We start from the raw sequence: 20,224 nt of genomic DNA, 5'->3' as shown, positions 1-20,224 counted from the left end.
AAAAAAAAAGGAAGAAAGGAGAACCGAATACACTGTCAGCGTAGCCCATACTGAACTGTCCTTTGGACGGTGGGTTTTGCCTTTGATTTAGGAATGGCTTCAGGTGGTGACCAGCAGCCATCCACCTCTGGCACCCAGCCTGCATCCAATAGTTCTGGGGGCGCACAGTTACCGACCATGCCATGTGACCCTCAGGCTTTTGCCCAATTTTTTATGGCTTTCGAAACCTTTTACAGACAATGCAGGCCTAGAGGAGCGCTGGCGCTTCCAGCACCCGAACCATCACAAGAGCTGATACCTGATACTCCCCTGAATAATCAAGGGCAGCAGGGTGCTGAGGCAAATGCGGTGGGCAACGCACATCCCGGGCCCTCAGTAGCAAGCCGCCCAAATACTCGTGCCCAGACAGCTATTGCTAGGAAAGCAAGCCATAGCACAGGTAAAGGGAAGGCGCCTGCGAGGGGTCCCGGTAAGGGGAAGGCGCCTACCAAGGGAGCCAGCTGCAACACCCTCTCACAGGCTGTAGACATCCCTAGTGTCTTTCAGGAACAGCAGCCCCAGCACAGCTCAACAGAGGACAGTGCGTGTTCCGGCTTGGAGGGGGAGCAGCTGGATCCTCCAAGTGCTCAGCCGGCGGCCAGCGTGAGCACGCCAATCAGTGAGGCCCAAGGGGGTAAGAGGAAAGCTAAGAAGAAACATACGTCGGCTAAGAGGAAACGGAACAAGCAGTCAGAAACCGAGGATGACTCAGGTACGTCTTCTTCCGAGTCAGATTCGGAGGACCAGATGGATGGGTACTGGGTTATAGGTGAGAGCAATCATGGGATTCCGCTCTGGGCACATGAAAGGAGGGCCAACTCCCACCGCAAAACTTTCAATGGAGTGCTGGAGTGGAGGGATGGGGCGTTGGTCGAGGATGTTAAAGTATCCACCAACCAGGCAACTGATTTCATACTGGGGAACCATTTGTCCCATAAGAAGAGGAATAAGATCCTCAACGGGGACTATGTCGATATCTTTACCCTTCTCCCCCCTGCCAAACTAACGGGAAAGGGCGAAAAGAGGTGCTCCTTTGGAAAACGGAGGTATAGAACGCCTAGGGTGGAACGCACCTTTGAGAATTGGTTAGATGGGTACCAGGTCTTCATGGGAGTCGTTTGCGCCGCTTATCCCCGGCGATCCATGGATCTAGTGGCCTACCTGGCTCACGTGAGAAGGGCGTACTCACTCGCAGGAGAAACCGCTGCTTTAACGTATGATGAGAATTTTCGTAGGAATGCCTCTCTCCTGCCGTCCACCCGTTGGGACCTAACTGATCCTAATTACTGGGGCGAGGACGTCAATCCCTACATAGAAAAGAAAAACCAGGACCCGGCCAAAACTGGTAAGACTGAAGCAAAAAGGCGCCGTCAGTGCTGGGAGTTCAATCGGGGTGTGTGTTCTCGCCCCTTTTGTAAGTATACCCATGAATGCGAGCGGTGCTGGGGAAACCACCCCGCCTCCTCGTGCTTTAAGAGTAAACAGCAGCCCTTTCGGGGGCAGGGGGTACTTCCACAGCAATGCCAGAGGTGCCCCGGACCCTCTCACCAAGGACCCAGTAACCGCCAGTAACCACGAGCTTGGGTTGGCCTATTCCCCTATCCGACTTCAGCCTCTAAAAGCCCTGCTAAATCAATACCTGGACCAAAAAGCTGCGCAATACCTCTGGGAGGGGTTCTCTAAGGGGTTCAGAATCCCCATTTTGGTTCCCCCTACCCCCAGAGAACCGCAAAATCAAAAGTCTGTTAGGGAAAGGCCCGATATAGCCAGGAAAAAGATAGAGAAAGAAATTAGGGCTGGTAGGGTAGCAGGTCCCTTCTCCGCGCCTCCATTCGAAGGGCTTCACCTATCCCCGTTGGGCATTGTACCTAAAAAGACCCCAGGGGAATTCTGCATGATCCATAACCTATCTTACCCGAAGGGAAGCTCTGTCAACAATGCCATTCCCCAGGAACTTTGTACGGTAAAATACGCCTCTTTTGACCAAGCAGTTAAAATGATTCGCCAATTTGGGAGGGGAGCGCTGCTAGCTAAATGCGATATTGAGTCAGCGTTTCGACTCCTCCCGGTGCACCCAGCTGACTTTCGCTGGCTGGGCTTTAAATTTCAAGGGGAGTATTTCATTGATAAGGCAATGCCTATGGGCTGCTCCGTAGCCTGTGCGGCATTTGAGTCTTTTAGTACTTTCCTCGATTGGGCCCTTCGCTTCAGAACAAGGTCTGTGGGCGTGTCTCATTACCTGGATGATTTTATCTTAGTGGCAGATAGCAGGCAGGGCTGCTCCGCCCTCCTGGGGGCTTTCACAGCCCTGTCAGAGGAACTAGGGGTGCCCCTGGCTGCCGAAAAAACGGAGGGTCCAGCCACCTCCATGGTCTATTTAGGCATTGAATTGGATACAGTTGCACAAACGTCTAGGCTGCCCAAGGAGAAGCTGTCCGCCCTTAGAGCGGTGATCCAACAGCTTCTGCCCCTAAGGAAGATCATCCTGAGACAAATCCAATCCCTGCTAGGCCACCTAAACTTTGCTTGTAGAGTTGTGGCGCCAGGCCGCCCCTTTTGCAGCCGCCTGGCCAGATTGGCGGCGGGACTTAGGGCTCCCCAGCATAGAGTCCGCCTTTCCAAGGAAATTAAGGCGGATATGGGTATTTGGCTGCAATTCCTCGACAAGTACAACGGGATATCCTTATGGCAAGATTCCATGTCTCTAAAGGCCGACTTCCAAGTACAGTCGGACGCTGCTGGATCGCTGGGTTTTGGGGTTTATTTCAGGGGACAATGGTGCGCCCAAAAGTGGCCCCCAGAGTGGCAGGGCCAACCCATCACCCGGGACCTCACATTCTTAGAATTTTCCCCTATCGTAGTAGCAGTGCATATTTGGGCAGGGCAGTTCGGCAATCATAGGGTTTGTTTCAATACGGATAACCAAGCTGTAGTAGCGGTTCTTTCTAGACAGTCTGCGCGTTCCACCAGGGTAGGGAATCTGCTACGGTCATTTGTCCTTCTGTGTTTAGAGCATAATATATACTTTTCGGCCAAATTCGTACCTGGCATTAACAATGACATCGCGGATGCTTTATCTCGCTTTCAGATGGAGCGCTTCCGTTCATTAGCGCCAGATGCGGAGCAATCATCGATGCCTTTCCCGGAGCATCTCTGGAGTCTTGGGAGCAAGAAGTGATGAAAGGGGTATTCGGTGCCGTGGCCCCTTCCACAATGAGATCATACAAGAAGGCCTGGGCTGACTTCTTAAAGTTTCGCAGCAGTAGGCCCAACACAGGGCTGTATTCCATTCTCTCAACGAGGGAGGTTCTCTGCTACTTAGCACACCAGAGGGAATTGGGCAGGGCCCCTAAAACACTCAATATTCAGTCCGCGGGGATTTCATATTTTTGTAAGGCCTTTTTCGCCACAGATCCATGTTCAGCTTTTATCGTGCGTAAGACACTTGAGGGCTGGCGTCGGCAGCACCCCCCCCCCAGTGTGGACAGGAGGAGGCCCATAACATTTGACATTTTGACACAGATTTACAAGAAGTTACGTTCAATATGTTGGTCAAAATATGAAGCGTGCCTTTTCTCGGCCGCCTATTCCATAGCATTCTTCGGCGCCCTGCGCATTGGGGAGGTAGTCTGCGAATGCAGGACGGCTCACTCCCAGAGAGGCATACTATTAAGTGATCTGTCCCTGTCCGAGTCCGAGCTAATTGTCCAGGTGCGGAGCTCTAAGACAGACCAACTCGGTAAGGGGGCTCTCCTACGGTTATTGACCGTGCAGGGTAGTGGACCCTGTCCCGTAAGAGATACGAGGCGTTTCCTCTATTTGAGACCCAATGGCCCCGGCCCATTTCTTATACATTCGGACGGGTCACTTTTGGCCAGACACCAGTTCACGCGCGTATTGCGCACGGCACTAGCAGCTTGCGGATTGCCCGCGGCTGAATTTGCGGCCCACTCCTTTCGGATCGGGGCCGCTACCACCGCAGTACACTTAGGGCTCTCCACAGAGAGGATCAAGGATCTTGGGAGGTGGAAATCTAATGCGTACAGAGCTTACGTCAGAAAGAACCTATGACTAGCAGCGGTAATCCTGACCTTGGTTTTCCCGTTTATTTGCCTTTCAGAATCCAAGAAGGTGCGCATCTGGTTGGTGGGCCACAGCATAGTGTATTGGGCCAAGAACCGTGCCATGAGTTCCGGAATGGGTCATAATTTGAACCTGCCTTCGAATGTGGAGCTGGCTTGGATTGCACGTAGGGGGATGCGCTGGAGCGAATTCAAACCAGTAGTGATGGCGAGAGCTGCCACCGAGGGGCCACCCGATGCATTAATAATTCAGTTAGGGGGAAATGATTTGGCGTACCGCAAAGCTATTGATTTGAGATGGAGCATTTTTGACGATTTGACTGACGTGATGGCGGTTTATCCAAACATTACCATCTTGTGGTCCTCGCTGCTTGAGAGGAGGACATGGGGGGATTGTGTGAGCCCGGCGGGAATCAATAAAGCAAGAAAGGTCTTGGAACGGGCTGTGGGACGTAGAGTGGCGGCTCCGGGCGGGTGCGTCATAGGACACCCAGGCATCCAGTACTGCAATGAGGCCCTCTACAGATGGGATGGCGTGCATCTGTCAGATGCGGGAAATGACATATGGTTGGGGGACATCATAGCAGGGATTAGGGGTTGGTTACGGGCTTGAAGGTATTGGGGGCAAGCTTTGCTCGTGTGGCAGTTAGGCATTGGCATGGGGCAATTGTTATGCAAATGGAGGGGGAGAAGGAAGCACCATCACCTTCCCCCAAGGAGAAGGGGTAGTCCGGTAGAGGACTCCGGGGGGCGTGGCCTTGTCCGAAGCCTAGAGAGGTAGGGCCTCCGGCATGCCCCCGAGCGGTGACACCCGTGGGATCCTAGTTGGCGTACTTCAACAGGACTCCCGCGGTTTGTGTTCAACCCTTCCCGGTCACCATGCTGGGTAGTCGATAGAAGCCAATGCCTAAGGCCAATACCTTCAATTCCGTAATCAATAAAGTTGTGGCCTTTTATGCCCATTAACCTTAAATAATGTGTCTGAGTCTTCATTTCACATGGGGGAGGAAACTTGCCACGCAACAACCAACTGAAAAAAAGGTAGTCCCTACTCGCAGGCTGAAGATTGTAATGATACAAAAGGACAAAGGGATGAGTGAAAAAGAAAAAGACAGACTTCTGTGCCCATCCTTAAGGTCAAACAGACGAACTAAGAAATACATAAAATGTATTCAAGTCAGACCCTGCTTTCTCTTTGAGACATCCCAATGATGACTTGGCATCTACTTTCTATATTTCTAGATAAATGTAAAAACGTTTCAAATGGGCACCTTTCATGACTGTAAAATTATCCTAAATCTCGGAATGTAGCTTTTTCCAATGAAGCTACATTTCCCTGTACATAGAGCTTTACTTGCTGCTTTCTGCTGTTCATACCTTCTCAAGATGTACATTTGTATATAAGCATACTGGGCTTCTCTAGTACAGGGGTGGTGTTACTTACATGACTTAGTCTTCCTCCATAAATTAAACAAATTCTGCACATAGCAATATTTAAATTCCGGAGAAAGCATTGTAACCTAAATTTCAGCATGGCTGTTACATACAGTCATCCCATCAGCCTTCTGTACTCTGAATTGATGCAGCCAGTCCACAGCTCAGCCACCACATCTATTGTCAGAGAGCTTGTGCTCAAAGATGATTGGCTGCCAGTGAAATGCAGGAAAAGAATATGGCTGCCATGATTAATACTTAGGAGAAGGAGTCACACAGAGGTTAAATATTTATTCACAAAAATGAATATATGCATACAGAAATAAAATTGGAAAAGGTTTATTCTATCAAAGATGGAAGGAAACTGAAATCAAGTATGGAAGAAAAGAAATGACAAAGTTTAGCTATTCAAAAGCTGGCTGATTTAAAACCTGCCTGCAGTGTGCCACCTTTTCCACTCCTGAACAAAACAATGAACAAAGCTTTGTAGATGAGCATGTTGAGGTCTTTTTCTTACCTAGTATAATAGAAATTGGTCTCCCAAAGAGTGGATCAAAATATCTTCTTTCGCTCGTATGCACCTCTGAGCATCCTTCAGGAAGAGACACCTTATATAGAGAGAATTCAGCTATGGTGGATGATGATACGTGGAAAATTGTTACTGGATGTACTGGAAGAAACACTGGAAGCCTATTTACCCCCTGTGGGAGATGGAATTGAAGCAACCTTAGTAGAAAAACATGAAGGTCTACTTGCTAATTGGTCTTGAATGTTATTGTAGTTCCCATATATTGTTTTACTGGAAGGATGCATTCTATACCCAACAGGTTGATGGTATAGCTGATGTCTATATTCTCACATGAATATTTTTACTCATTCCAGACAGGCATATTACATCATGCAATGCATGGGAAAGTGTTCATCCACCCATATTTATCAGGGCTAATCCTGATTCTCTGCAGTGGATACAGTGCTTATAGCATGAATGTTTCCCCTTGTTATTAAAGACTCACTGGAAGACCCAAGAGGCAGATATCTTCTACTAAGGGGTACGTCTGGATGCTTTGCTGTCGCTTGAGGCTAAGGTGGCATCAGTGGCACAGAGTACCTTCCATTGATTTCAGATGATGGCCTAGCTCTATGCCTATCTGGACACAGACAGCCTAACTACTGTTGTCTAAGCTCTGGGAACCTCTAGGTTAGATTACCGTAAGGTGTTCTACTCAGAGCTCTGAAGACAATTCAGAAACTTCAGTTAGTGCAGAACTTGGTGTCCAGGGCAAGATTCTTCAGTCATATTACACCAAGCCCAACTGCACTCATTTCCAGGCCCAACTCATGGGATGGGGGATTATTGATTGTTCATTTATTTTTGGTACTTATTTTCAGTATCTGTTTTGTGTTTTTTATACTGTATCCCTATGCATTATTATTGTATTAAGATGTTATTTCTAGAGGTAAAAGCTGTATCCACCACCCAAATCATAAGTTGTACTCCAAGGCTTTCCAATTAAAACAGTTGACACACATGATTAACTCGTCTTCAACTCTGTGGGCCAAAATGGAACTGGAACCCTCCGAAATCTGTCCTAATGCTTTATCCTTCATGAAAACGTCACATGCTTGCATTAGCAAAATAAGGTTTCCGTTTCTATAGCTGACCCCATTTACTCATATGGTGTAAATGGTCAAACACTTCAAGAATATGTCAGAACCAGAACTTCTACTAATTCCAGGCCGATAGGGCAGACAGAAATATGCAGGTTCAGACATAAGCAAAGGAGAAGACCTCATTGACCTGTAGGTGAGAACTGGATTTATTCCATCGACTGATTGAGAAGAAAACATGACTATGGATGTGCCATACTTGAAAGTAGCTTCCGACTCACAGTGGGTGGATCAGAGGTCCCGAGCAGATGAATTGCCCTGGGTAGAGAATTGTGGCAGATTTAGATCAATGCTCAAGAGCTTGATACTACTTCTGCGGTCCAAAATGTGGAGCCAAATTGAGGTCTGTCATGGTTCTTCTTTGATTAAACTCCATTTGCTCTATTGTAGAACAAGATAATTATTCTTTTGTTTCTTTGAGGTTCAGCAATATTCCCCCCAATTGTGAAAATTGCAATTAGGGCCTTGAACCACTTTCATGGTGGTGAGTGTTAGGTCGATGTATGGATACTGCTTTTACTAATGAATGACATTGAAAGAATGCAAGTTTGTTTATTACTCTTGGGGAGTAATAAACTGCCTTGCAGTTATCATGTAAGGAAATGTTTTTTTCTAAAACAGGATCTTGTTTTGTGATAAATATTCAACAATGACTGGAACACCGTTCCTTATCTGAGTGCTTCCAGAAACATTGTGATTTAATTTATCCAGCAACTAGACTAACTTGACATTGTGAAATAATTCCTGTCATTATATTGCTGTTGCTTCTGTCATCACAGCTTTTTAGCCTAGCTTATCACAATCTAGAATACTTGATTAGACAATAGCAAATTTGACCAGAATAAATTAATATATTCACATGTAATTTCATTAAGAAGAAAAAAAGGAAATTCTCGTAAGAGTTACAGATGGGGGTGATCTTACAGTGCAGGAAACTTTTATACTTATCTCAATGTTATAAGGCAATTTTCAGTGGTAAGTTTTGACACTCAGTCTTGCCTGTTGTGTGGCTGTCCTTCCTAATACAGTGGTAGCTCGGGTTAAGAACTTAATTTGTTCTGGAGGTCTGTTCTTAACTTGAAACAGTTCTTAACCTGAGGTACCACTTTAGCTAATGGGGCCTCCCCCTGCTGCGGTGCCGCAGCCGCGCGATTTCTGTTCTTATCCTGAAGTGAAGTTCTTAACCCGAGGTACTATTTCTGGGTTAGCGGCATCTGTAACCTGAAGCATCTGTAACCCGAGGTACCACTGTAATGATTCAGAATATCCATAACAGTAAACAAAGTTTCAGATGAAAAGAATGCAACTGTGTTGGCCACACTCCTTAGCCCATCAAAATTGAAGCTGAAACCCATAGACTGGCTATGAGTTCTTGTTCCAATGACATCACACGTGGGGAAATTGTCCTACATTATACTACTAGAGCGTCTGTTTTATTTTCTAATGTTCTTTTCACATCGCAGATGAAAAGAGGGCAGCTGTGTTAGTCTCGGCCCATACTCCATCATTGTTGATGGTTGTTCAATTTCAGAAATTGAAACTGGGTAGGATTTCTTCTTCGAATGATGTCACAGACAGCACCATCAGAGATGTTACAAAAGCTTCAGAAAAAAACTTGAGACACAAGAGGTACAAATGAAAGTAAGAGAGAGATAGAGAGCAGTTCACTGATCTCAGGCATTTATCTCTCCTGGCTCAACATGACCTTGAGCTAGTCAAAACAATATTTGCATCAGGAGTGAACTTTCTAGAAGCTTCCAGAATCCTCTAGCACTTTCCAGTTTCTGCCCTCAAAGATTTTAGTCATGACAGTATCATCTGCTACATTCCCAGAACTGGCTTCTCCCTTGTGTGAAAGCTCAAACATAATGCAGGAATGAACTGTTAACATTGGGAAAACTGGAGAAACTGCCTTCTCTATGCAGCTCTGGCCTATATGCCTATAATATCCAGTGTAAGGGTGAGATGAAAGGATGAGTTTTGCACTAACTGAAGTTTCCGAAATGCCTTCAGAGCCTGATGAGCTGATGGGTTTCAACTAACTGATGTTTCTGAATTGTCTTCAGAGTAGAACATCTTACAGTAATCTAACCTAGAGGTTCCCAGAGCATAGACAACAGTAGTTAGGTTGTCTGTGTCCAGATAGGGGTAAAGCTGGGCCATCAGCCGAAGCTGATGAAAGTTACTCTTGGCTACTAAAGCCACCTGAGCCTCAAGAGACAGCAAAGCATCCAGACGTCCCCCCAAGCAGAAGATATCTGCCTCTTGGGTCTTCCAGTGAGTGTTTAATAACAAGGCGTAACATTCATGCTATAAGCACTGTATCCACCGTAGAGAATCAGGATCATCCCTGATAAATATGGGTGGATGGACACTTTCCCATGCATTCCACGATGTAATATTCCTGTCTGGAGTAAAATGTTCATGTGAGAATATAGACATCAGCTGTACTATCAACCTGTTGGGTACAGAAGACATCTTTCCAGTAAAACAGTATATGGGAACTACTATAACATTCAAGTCCAATTAGCAAGTAGACCTTCATTTTTTTCTACTAATGATGCTTCATTTCCATCACCTACAGGGGAAGAAATAGGCTTCCAGCGTTTCTTCCAGGACATCCTGTAACAATTTTCCACAATTTTCTGGAACGGATTCGCTTTGACTTCTGAGGTACCACTGTACAGAAGTAGATGGGACAGTGTCTGACTGCATTAATAGACAGCCTCATAACTTCCTAATGAGGGAATTAGGATTACAATTTGAGCAAGGCTGTCATAGCCCTTGTCAGATTTTCCCTTGGTATTTCCTAGGAAGTGGGTTATATAATCTGATAGAAAAAGGGAAAGCATGAAAATGTTCTGTTGAACTTTACTTCGTTTCCTGTTTTTTCTGCGCAGAACAACCACCAAGAGCCACAGAGAGCCATGGCTGCCAAGGGGCCTTGTCCTTTATGGCTAAATTTAATGAAAATGAGGAGGGATACCCAAATTTGCTGAGCTTTTTTTAGGGGGAATTGCACATGCGCCATCACCCCAGCAGGGCCATTGCTGGTGGTTGGCAAAGTGGGCAGCTGCTCCCCCCATGCCACTGCAGAAAATGCTCTCTAGAGCGTGTGCCTCCCACAGCAACATGGTGGGGAGTTGTGTGCCTGCCAACCAGCTGGCTGGTGGCACACGGCTCCCCCCCCCCCACTTATCCATGAATAGGATGATCACAGTTTTTTGACATTATTTTGGAGTAAAAAATCCTTGTCTAATACATGGAAAAATACAGTATACTTATTCCGAGTTTCAGCCTTTGGAGATGTCTGGAGAGCTACAGCTTCTTCCCTGTGCTTGATCGAGACCTTGAGGGTAGGAGGTGACATTTGTTCAGTTGTGTGTCCGTGCATATGTGTGTTTGTGCATATGTTGCCCATATCAAAGATTGGGATCAAGATGAATGCTGAAAAAGCTATGGCATTCCAATAACATCCCTCCATAAAAGTAAAGAGCCAGTTTTTCAGGTAACAAATGGGAGCTGGGGCAGTCTGATCATTGCAACGACAAGAGAATGGCATTTCCTTATTTGGGAGATCCAATCTTTAGACTTTCCCAGAAACATTAAGAACATAAAATAAGCCCCTGGATCAGCCTAAAGGGCCAACTAGTCCAAACTCCTGTTCTTTCTGCTCTGTGAGTTCCTGTGTCTTCCTTTATCAGGTGCATTTCTCCCCAGATCCATATAATGTTCCAAGAGGCCAACTGAGCCTGGCCCAGCAGTCTACGCCAGGTATAGGCAAGTTCCGGTCCTCCAGATGTTTGGGACTACAATTCCCATAATCCCTGACCACTGGTCCTGTTAGCTAGGGATGATAGGAGTTGCAGTCCCAAACATATGGAGGGCCGGAGTTTGCCTATGCCTGGTCTATGCCATTGCTTAGTGCTCCAGCTTGAAGAGGAGAAATGTGTGTCTGTTGCTGAAGAGGCATCATGGAGTAATGTTTCCTGAAAAAGGCACCCACATAATTGATTCAGGAGGCTACAAGGGGATGCTGAAGCCTTTATACCTTACAGTTGGAGGAAGGCATGGGTGTGCTGAACAGATCGTGGCCAGCAGGTCTCCTCTACACTTTCCTTCCAACTCCTTTTCTGGTTTGAGTGCCAAAAAAGGAGCGACAAGAGAAACAGCTCTCATACCTGTTGCTCCCTATTGGTCCATGAGATCATTGTTTTCTGAGATAGTATAGCTAGTCGTAGCCGCATCATGGACTCATGAGATCATTGTTTTCAATGTTACTAAAGTATGAAATAGATGAAATCAGTTATCAATGTTACTAAAGTATGAAATAGAAAATTTCACCTTGAAAATGCACAAGGGCAATGTTTCCTGTTCCAGGGGAGGAATCTCCAGCACAGTTTAAGAACGGCCTTCCGGAACGGATTAAGTTCGTAAACCAAGGTACCACCGTAAGAAAGTTAAGGTACACAAAGGGTTTTTAAATCATATAATTAGGAACTCATTGTATAAAGTGTGGACAAAATATCAAGTTTTATTGGAACCAAAGATACCGTGGTGGGTATCACCTCTGGAGGCATTTTCGGTAAAGAAGAAATATAGGGAGAAAAATTGGGCCCTGGACATCGGCTATAATATTCAGATGGTGCAATAGCAAAAATTGTGCAAGCAGGATATTAAATTTACTGCATGCTATACAATTAGAGAAAACCTGATGAAGATGATGTATAGGTGGTATATGACCCCTGTCAGACTAGCCAAAATATACAAATTGAAATCAAATATGTGCTGCAGATGTCATGAGTTAGAGGGAATGATGTATCAAGTATGGTGGGGATGTGGGAAAATTAAAAAAAATTCTAGAGAAATATTCATGAGGAAATAAAAAAAAAGATGTTTAAAACATCTTTTGAGAAAAAGCCTGAAGCATTTCTATTAGGTATAGTTTCAAGAGACATCCAGGTGATAAGAAAAAAGTTTTCTTATGGGCCACAGTTGCAGTCAGAGTAGTGATAGCTAGAAATTGGAAAGGGGATGCTGTCCCCTCAGTAGCAGAGTGGCAAAATAAGCTTTGTGAATTTCTAGAATTGGCCAAAATGAGAGCAGCTATTAGTGAAGTCACAATGGTAGAAATACATACAACAGTATAAGTAAGGAAAGTAGATATAGATATATATATATACAGTATGTATTGTAAAGAATGACAACAGTATCAATAAGGAAAGTAGATAGATGATACATAGATAGATAGATAGATAGATGATAGATAGATCATAGATACATAGATAGATAGATAGATAGATAGATAGATAGATAGATAGATATAGATGATAGATAGATAGATAGATGATAGATAGAGATAGATAGATAGATAGATAGATAGATAGATAGATAGATGATAGACAGACAGTATGTATTGTGAAGAACATATGGACATATATATACAGTATGTAAAGAATGACAAAAGGTGTAATTGATTATATTATGGCAAAATTATATATATATGGATAATGCAGACATCCTAGACTTAAAATTGGACAGGAAGGCATGTCTTTAGTATGGGAAGGTGTAAATTTATAAAAGTTTTATGAACCATTTTCTTAGGAAGAAACTGTATAGAGCTTGGGAGAAATGTAAAAATCTGCTGGAAAGGAAAAATACTTTATGCCAATCTCTTATAAAGGCTATTAAAGTTAAGAGAGTTAATATGGATCGACAGAGGGCAATTTACAGGGAATTGCTGTTCCTAAATAGTTTGGGAATGAGAATTTTAGATTTCAAGTTGTATTGGCTACTCTACTAAAACCCCCAAATTTCAGCACCTACAGAAGTCTCAGGTCCTTCTCCCTACTTGTCAAGGATATGACTGAATTGAATGCCTGGGAAGACTCTGACTCTCTGACTCTGGAGATAAGGGACTGCAGCCACAGACAGAGCAGGAGTGGGTTAGTTCAGCACCCCTTCATCAAGAGTTCCCAGACTGAGATAGAGCAGCACACTTGGAAAGCTCTAAGGCAGCAGTAGAGGAGGAGATAGATGACATTGAGGAGGTTGCTATGCAACCAGGAAGGAGGCAGCATTTAAAGGGCTCTTTGTATCATGGTATGGGGGGGAGTTCACCCACCTTCTCCCTGATCCAAAATAGCTGAAAGGGTTAAAATGCAACAGAAATGCAAGAGAGGACTGACTGGATTTTGGTGCCCAACTCGTAGCTAAGAGTGGCAGACTTGGAGCTGCTCTCTGGATGTTAATTGTGAATAAACATGTCATATAAATGCCAGACTCATTCATTCTTATCGGGGTTTGCTTGCCTGCCTCAAATCATTACACTATTTGATGCAAATCATGCAATCGCATGTCAACCCAGGGTGCAGCAGTTTAAAGAGCTGGATTCCATGTTAGGAAAAGGCTCCTATATCTGGAAATACTCATGCTTGGACTTACCAATCAATGCACTGAGTTCCAAAATATGGATATGTACCAATAAAAAAACAGCAGCCATATTTACCTGAAGGAAATCTATTTGCATTTTGTACTAGGCGCTAATTCCTGTCAGTGGTTTCCCAAAACACTCACATGACTCACGAAACTAGTTTGAAGACCTGAACAGACACCAACATTTATCTTGCTACATATACAGTGGATGCCAAGATGTCTGAGGTTACAGGCTTTAATTTTCAGAATTAATGCTTTTGTTTAGCCCATACTTAATTAAAAATAAGGCCACTTGTAGAACTTAGGTAAGACCACAGAAAACCTCGTGTTCTCCTGGGGAAACCAAGCAATATTTTCATTCACATATTGTGCAAAAGCACTTTGCCTGCCAAAAACCCTCCAACGCCGCCATTAAGAAGCACATGTTCTCCTGTTAATTAGAGCTTAATTTGGACTAAAGTACAGGCATGTGCTTGAAGTGATAAGATCACAAACTGCGGAATAGAACCAGCTGCAAGGTCATTAAGGTTTGAACTTAAGGTAACACTTCATTCGGTGCAAAAGACGGTGTGGGAGTAGGGGAGACTACAGTTTCTTTATACAGTGGTGCCCCGCAAGACGAAAATAATCCGTTCTGCGGGAGCCTTTGTCTTGCAGGGATTTTCGTCTTGCGGAGCTCCGCTATCAGCCGATCAGCTGATAAGCGGTAAAACAGCTGATAAGCGGTTTAGCGGCTTTTAGCGCTTAGCGGATTAGCGGATAAGCGGCAATTTAGAGATAAGGAGCTTAGCGCCTTTCAGAAAAGGCAAAAAAAGGGGAGACCACGGAAAAAAATTCGTTTTGCGAGTAAGCCCCATAGAAAAAAACGTCTTGCGAAGCAGAAAAAATGTCGGAAAGCCCTTTCATCTTGTGGCATCCCTGTGACATCTTCCGTATCTCAGGGTTGCCCTGAAGATTTCCTACTAGTAGTGTTTAAAACACACAAACAAAACACCTGTGCATAGTCCCTAATGGTAGGATTGGGACCCCAGGGGAAAAGGTCTGGGGCAAGGTAGAGAGGATGCCAGGTGTATATCCCTACATTAATGGGGATGAAATGTTCATACAGATCCACATTGGGCTTTGGAGCTGAACCACAGGGTCAAAACATCAAGAGAGGAGGCCATGTCTATAATCCACATAGTACAGCTTTCAAAATCTGGAGAGACATCTCTTTAAAAAGTTAGTGTTTTGTCTTCCAGGGAGACACCTTTCATCAAGTAGGGAGCAGGAGGACCGGATACTTCTGCTGGTGCTCAAATCTGGGTTGTTATTTGTTTAGTAACGGTAGCCAATACAACTTGAAATCTAAAATTCTGGTACTTGGAAGGTGTAGTAAAGTTAATACATTTCAAGAAGTTGTTCTTTGGTCATGTAAAGAGCAAGGCCTTGTGGGAAACCAGCAAGCCACAAGAATTATGGGAACTAGGTCCTGTTGCTTTAACCCACAGACCAGCAGGCTCCAAGGGTGTGAAAGAGATATCGCAGGAAGGAACTCTCTGGCTGATTTAAGGGTTTGACACCTGGGGTTGAAGTTATGCACATTCACTCCATATCGTTTAAGTGCCTGAGAATGTGCATCTGCATAAGCTCCACGGAAGGGAGGAAAAACCTTTGATCTAGGTTCTGGAGCCTTAATTGGCCCAGCTGTCACAGGTTAAAATTATTAGCCCACAAGCTGGTCATTGGAGAATTTGAATGTAACCTAGGATTGTGATTGGACCTGGGGTTCTGGTTCCACGTGCAATTTGTGAATAAAGATCTTAGGAATGGCTGGGGAAAGCGCTCTGAAATCCGCCCGGCTGCTAACGTTCGACCTGGCAGCCGTCTTTTGTCTCTTTGTGATGAAGATTTTCTAGGACTTCTGAATGTGGATCAACTGAAGGACTTTGAACTATCCTATCTTTGCCTTAGTGTGTAGAAGTGAGTATTTAGTCAGCAATACTAAGCAATGTTCTTATTTTTATCTGCATGTAATCCACAAGAGATGTTCCTGCTTCTGCAAGCATGTTAACTTTATGTTTTTAAAATAAATTTTAGAAAACCATCTCTTTTCTGTCCTAATTTGCCTTTCTGAGGGAAAAGCTAAATCCAACGCCTGACTTCTTGGTTACGCTATACCTAAATAATTCCTGTCTGCAAGTTGTGGATGCAACCTGTAGAGTGGGGCAGCCGGTAACATAGGAGCATAGTCTTCTTCCTCGGACTGTGGCTCTAGGCACCCCGGAAGACGAGGGAGTGGTAGCAGCCTACCTAGTCCTGTTGCGTTTTGTATCTGTAAAAAAATAAAGGGGTCCCCGGCCAGCCTCCAGAAACCTGACTCAGCTGGAGGGCAGGAGCAGGTGAGGGAGGGGCGAGTGGCTGGGACCTTTACTACAGAAGGCATTTGGAAACATTATTTTGGTCAGTGAGAAAAGCACAGAACTGATAGTGCTGTGAGAAAAACAAATGGAGGTGGACCAGAAAGCCACAGACAGTTTCATGGATTTTTAATGTTCATATTTTATTCTAATAATTTCAGTTATAAAGAAATAGAGTGATACAGAGGAAAAAAGGGGGAAAGAACAAAGCAGTATATAAGAAATATATATTCCATGTCTGCTTATCTGAGTCACAAGGTGGAAGAGTGAGAAAAGAGGCCGGGTTTAAATAAGCAACCAGGGATATCACAAATAACTGCTTGATCCCACAGCAGCAAGAATCATGAGAAAAGGAATGAGATCATACTTTTATATTATGAAAAGCGAGGCAGGAGATGAGCGTGGGACAAAGTGGAGGCTCAAAGTGATCAGAGTGGCCTTTTCACCCTCAAGAAGGAAGGAATCCTGGTGGCAATCCAATGGTGGCTTGTGAGCAGGTAAAATACATATTTGCTTATGCAAAAGGACTTCTTCAACTCCTCCTCCTTGCAATCCTCTTGCCTTTGCCCAGGCCTGCTCTGGAAGATTGGGGGACTACCTTGAGAGGTTTCTTGAGAGGGATGCAGTCCAGGAGGGGGTAAGTATAGGGGGCTGCTGAGTGTCAGAGATGTTGATAGCGGAGGTTTGTTGCCTGAGCAGAAGTCTGCTTGGGCAACAATGGTATTCCATATCTTTTTCTTTTTTAAAAAATAATTTTTATTAACCGACCAATCAAATCAAATCAAATCACATCACATAAATTCCGAATTACAAGCTGAATTTTAAATTTTTGTTGGGGGTACCCATATTTCAAGTTCCGAAGGGGATTCCAATCATCTTCTTGCTGCTGCATTAATGTCCACAAATCTGTCCAAATAGTGTTCACAATTCTATTCAGTCCTATCTTGCTGTTTCCACATCTCCTCTTATTATTTTCATATTTTTTTCTTTTTTCTTTATGATCTCTTCTGATAATCTCCTTAAGCAGGTAAACACAAATTGTAATCCTGTGTGAATTTTTCCGTTCGTCCCATAACCTTATCAAGATGGTTTCCATGTATCATCACTTCCATAAATAAAAGCTCTCTTTCCATCATTAAACTTCGCAAAGCTGTCGCCTTCTTTCTGTCCTCTGAGGAGGTTCGCCCGCTGTATGAAAACAAATGCATTCCTCCTCCCAGACATAAGTCTTTCGACAGAACTTGCCAAAATGGCGACGCTGTTTTTTACTGCGTCATGCCAAAGCTCTTGTACTTTCCACGGTCTCCTTAAAACATGCTTTTGGTTAAAAATTATCTCCACACAGTCTTAAATCATCCAGCTTAGGTCATTTAAAAGGCATTTCTGACTTGTGGGGGGGATTATTGGTTAATCACATAAAGAAAGAAGGAAAGTCATCCCCCCATCCAGTCCCATTGCCGACATACCGAGCCTTGGTGTGTCTTCTCATGATATATTCTTGTTTATCCGACCCGTCTTCTTTATCAGAGATCTCTTCACTTAGCAGTCTTTTACTCCCCATTCTTCCTTGAAATATGTGCATTTGCTTCTTTCTAATTGTTTCTTTTGAAGTTGCTGCAGCTAGAGGCGCGAATCAGAGACAGCATCCAGGAGAGCCGAAGTCCACACAAGGGCTTTCTGCCTAGTGCCCCCACCCCCTCGAGTTTGGGGGTGATATATGTGGGCACAGCAGGCAAGGGCAGTCCCCCCCCCCATCTCCTTGGGGGGGCAGGGAGGCTGCATACTCCCATCACAGCCTCTTAATTACCTCTTGTGGGTCGGAGAGATGTTATTGTCAGCCATCTTCCAATGTGCCCCTAGTGGCCCCCATGGTATTCTATATCTTAATTCAATTGGGATTCCGTTCTTACATGAAAGGGAAATTTTCCCAGGATGTTCATCAGCGAAGTAGGTGAAATCATATTTAAAACATATGGTGATTGGAAAAGGAGATGAGTTCGACTTGGGACCAGTTATTGGTTTGCCATAAAAAGTGCAGATTTTAAAAAGATCCTGGTCTGAGAGATGAATGAAAGTGTGTGCTTTTCTGTATTTCATGCCTCTTTTCCTGAGTAAATAGTTGCAGTAATCTTTGACTTCAGTCTTTGGGTAATCGACATACTCGTGTTTGAAGGATTGGAAGTCCCAGGAAGCTTCAGTCCCCAGCATCATCCATGAGAGCAAAACCAAGAGCAGCCATAAAGGACAGGGCCCCTTGGCAGCCATGGCTCGCTGTGGCTCTTGGTGGTTGTTCTGTGCAGAAAAAACAGGAAACGGTGTAAAGTTCAACAAAGCATTTTCATGCTTTCCATTTTCCATCAGATTTATTATATAACCCACTTCCCAGGAAATATCAAGTGAAAATCTGAAAAGGGCCATGACAACCTTGCTCAAACTGTAATACTAATTCCCTCATTAGCTAGTTATGAGGCTGCCTAATACTGCCGTCAGAGACTGCCCCATCTACTTCAGTACTGTGGTACCTCTGAAGTCAAACGGAATCCGTTCCAGAACTCGGTTTGACTTCCAAAATGTTCAGAATCCAAGGCACAGCATCTGATTGGTTGCATGAAACTCCTGCAGCCAATCAGAAGGTGGGAAGTTGCATCAGATGTTTGGGTTCCAAAGTACATTCGAAAACTGAAACACTCACTTCCAGGTTTACAGCATTCAGGAGCCAAAATGTTTGACTCGCAAGATGTTGGGATCCAAAGTACGCCTTTATTGTCTAGCATTGAGTTGTGGCCCTTCCCCACTCCCATTTCTCTTCCTCCACCCCATTACAACCATGAAACTATAGTTTAGTTGACAGGCAGATTGAAGAAATGAATAAAACTAAGTTTCAGAGACTAATAAGCATCTCAAAAATCACACAAAAATTAGCAGCTGCACAGACAATGAATGACACCATTATTCTTCATGTCACAACAGCAGGAATAAACAGGCGTGAGTTCTCCAAATTAGCATAATGAGATTCAAGACGTTACTTCCCAAAGCGCCCAACTCTTAACCTTAGTCAGAGTGTGGTGGTCTCCTGAGGTAGCTAATTCAGGTTTTCATGAAATAATAGCAATTTATTGATGTTATTGCCAATGTATTTTTAGTGCCTGAAAGAAAGAACAGTGTTTGACTCCCAGGGCAGCATAAGTACAACCAACTGAAAAAAAGGTAGTCCCTACTCGCAGGCTGAAGATTGTAATGATACAAAAGGACAAAGGGATGAGTGAAGAAGAAAAAGACAGACCTCTGTGCCCATCCTTAAAGTCAAACAGACGAATTAAGAAATTCATAAAATTTATTCAAGTCAGACCCTGCTTTCTCGATTTCTAGATAAATGTAAACACCTTTGAAATGGGCACCTTTCGGACTTCTGGGTTAGTGCCATCGGCTAATGGCGGATTCCCTCCGAGCTCCGGAGGGAATCGGCTCCACAGGATCCGGGTCTTGCTGCTGCGGCGACGCGGGGACCCTCAGAAATCACAGGCGCTGAAGCCTGTGAACTTGGTGACTCGGCAGGCACCATTTGCGCCCCCCCGACCCATGAAGGAGCCTTTTTAAAGGCTTCAGAATGGGGGACGGGGTGAGCGGCGCGGTGCTGAGAGTCAACTGCTTCTCCTGTGGAGTGAAGCCGCATGCCATGGTTGGAGAGCGCTGACTTCTTCTTGTGAACAATTGGACTTTAAAAGCAACAACCCGTGAGTAATACGGAAATTGGATTTGTAAAGAATTATTATTTTTTTGAATTAGGCATGATCGGGGAAGGCGCAAACAGGAAGTCCGTCTCCCCGTCTTATAAATAATCTAAAGCAAGGACTAGCTAACTAAGGTCGAGAGAATTTCTTCTTCTTTATTGGGTAAAAGACATTAATTTCACGATTTGGTAGTATAAGTAATTTCACTGGAGGATAAGAGCTAATTTTGAGAGCTGAAGTGCCGCCACCCCAGACCCGGGAGTGATCCGCGAGAGAGCCTGTTGAGGAGATATAGAAGAGTTTGACAGCTGTCAAATTAGCTGTCAAGAAGGAAAAAGAGAACTTTGTTTCTGCTATCTCTGCTGGATATATTTGCTACAATTTGGTTATATTTTGTTGAAAACAAGGAAGAACTGATACAAACTAACTTGATTTT

This window comes from Podarcis filfolensis (genome assembly GCF_964270895.1).
Source record: "Podarcis filfolensis genome assembly, chromosome: 13".
NCBI classification, from domain to species: Eukaryota; Metazoa; Chordata; class Lepidosauria; order Squamata; family Lacertidae; genus Podarcis; species Podarcis filfolensis.
The sequence above is the reverse complement of the archived record's forward strand: the minus strand, read 5'-3'. Positions refer to the sequence as shown.